The sequence below is a fragment of the Cebus imitator genome, unplaced genomic scaffold (assembly GCF_001604975.1).
Source record: "Cebus imitator isolate Cc_AM_T3 unplaced genomic scaffold, Cebus_imitator-1.0 Scaffold81, whole genome shotgun sequence".
Taxonomy (NCBI): domain Eukaryota; kingdom Metazoa; phylum Chordata; class Mammalia; order Primates; family Cebidae; genus Cebus; species Cebus imitator.
The window spans coordinates 5,002,838-5,005,078 of record NW_016107396.1 but is presented as its reverse complement, the minus strand read 5'-3'; positions in this window follow the sequence as shown (position 1 = coordinate 5,005,078).

The following is a 2,241-nucleotide window of genomic DNA, read 5'->3' as shown; positions in this document are numbered from 1 at the left end:
AGGCACGTGCCACCATACCCAGCTAATTTTTTGTATTTTTAGTAGAGACAAGGTTTCACCATGTTGACCAGGATGGTCTCGATCTCTTGACCTCATGATCCACCCACTTGGCCTCCCAAAGTGCTGGGATTACAGGCTTGAGCCACCACGCCCGGCTAAATTTCTTTTACAAATATAGAATTAAAAGCCTTTTATACTTCCTTTAGATATGAAGTATATAAAATAGTTACAGAAATGAATAACCAAAGGAAGAAGGCAAAGAGAAGAACTATAATGTTCACTGAATCTACCCATCAAAGTAACTACGTTTTATGTATTTTGAGCTATTTCATCTGCCTTTGAAACAATTTCCTTCACTTCAGTGGTTTTTCTCTTCACTATCTTTTTTTGACTTTCTCTTTTCCTTTTGCATGAAAATTACAGTAAAAATGATATGTCAATTTACATTATAATGATCATCTCAAATATTGCTTAAGAAACTCAGGTGTGGCTGATACACTGAAAACATTAGCATTGTGCAATGATTTCTTTCATCATGTTTTGTCAATCTTGGCATCTTTGAAAACAAAAACTTCATACTATAAATGTCACTGATGACCTGGGACAATCTAAAGGATATTTTATTTGAAATGCACACACACAATTCCTAAAGTGTGAGAGACAAAATCAGCAAAGCAACAAACTGCCATTTTAGATAAATGTCTGGCGTTTTAGATAAATGCCCCATTTTGGCCAAAAGCATCTCACCAGAAGACAGAACTTAGCATATTAGCAGGTTTTACTGGTAAACAAAAATATTCTACTTTTGTAGAATGCTTAACAATTGATAGTGCTCCCATACATGGTTAATATTGTTTTTAAAATTTTCATCACTATCTAGTGCTATGTGACATAGGCAGGATTTAGTAATTCTGTGTTATGGATGAGACAGCAAATCTACTAGTCTGAGTTAACCAGGCATGTAGATGAATGAGCCACAAAGTTGGAACAAAATGTAGATCTGACTGCACCTCAAGTGTAGTTTTCACCCCTCTGAAGAGGCTTAGAAAAATCAGTCTTCAGTGGGAGATTAAATTAGAAATATTTTAGAAGAAATTAAGATAACATGCAGTTCCTGATAAAATGAATCTTTATATCATACGTCTCACAATTGATTGAAATTGTACACAATATATGGAAATAGTACCATTTCCTGGCTTAAAGTCTGACAACTAAATTAGGGAACAAGTGCTTGACAAGTTCTCTTGAACATTGAGTGGATTCCTAGCTTGGGCTGCAAAAGATATATATGCCAAAAGAAGAAAGTTTTCTGGGTTTTGGAAAGACTCCCTACCCCCTACCCCTTTTCCAAAAGCAATTTTAAGTAACGTGAAACATTTTATAATATTCAAGTATATTTTATAATTTTTTCACAATATTTAGCATCTATAAAGCTCAAAGGGAGGTAAATAAGATGAAGCTCTTCCTATCAAATTGATATTCTAGAGCATAACTGATATATACTGCTAAGCAAACATAAACTTAAGTGAAAATCAGATTAGTGCTGATTGTATGTAAGTATAGAGGAAACTTACTAGAGGGGCATTTAGTTAGAGAAAGCATCATGAAACATTAAAATGCAAGCTGGTATTGCAGAAACTGCAGGCTTGACCTATTTATTTAATTCCCCTGGCTGACAATGATCTCTTCCCACTTTAGTTCTGGTGTTTCATTTTTTCACTTAATGCATTTTGAAAAACTCTTACATTTCAATTAGGAAACATGCATATCTCTTATTGAACTTTCAGCATATGTCACCAATTTTTTAAGATTAGTTATTTCTTGTTCATAGTTATATCCCTACTGTATGTCTGTGGCTATTCACTAGTTTTTGCTCATAAAAGGTCATTTATCCAGGTAATTTTGCATATTTGAATTATAGTTTTATATTGTTACAGGTAAACATTATTTTTCTTATGTAGATTCTTAGATACTTGCGGAGTCACATCATATATTTTGATGTTCTTTCAGTTTCTAATGCAGGGCTTTGCAAATTATGAATGGCTCAGAAATGTTCTCGATTGCATGAGAGTGCTGTGGATAGGCAGATGAATTTAAGCAAAGGAAATGAGAGATGTAGCGTTAAGTCCAGGAAGAAATTCAAACTGAAACACATAGAACCTTTTTATTAAGGAGTAGTTGGGTATCTTCTGTAGTTCTCCAGTGTCAGCTAGTGAAAACTCCATCTTTCTAGTTATTCAG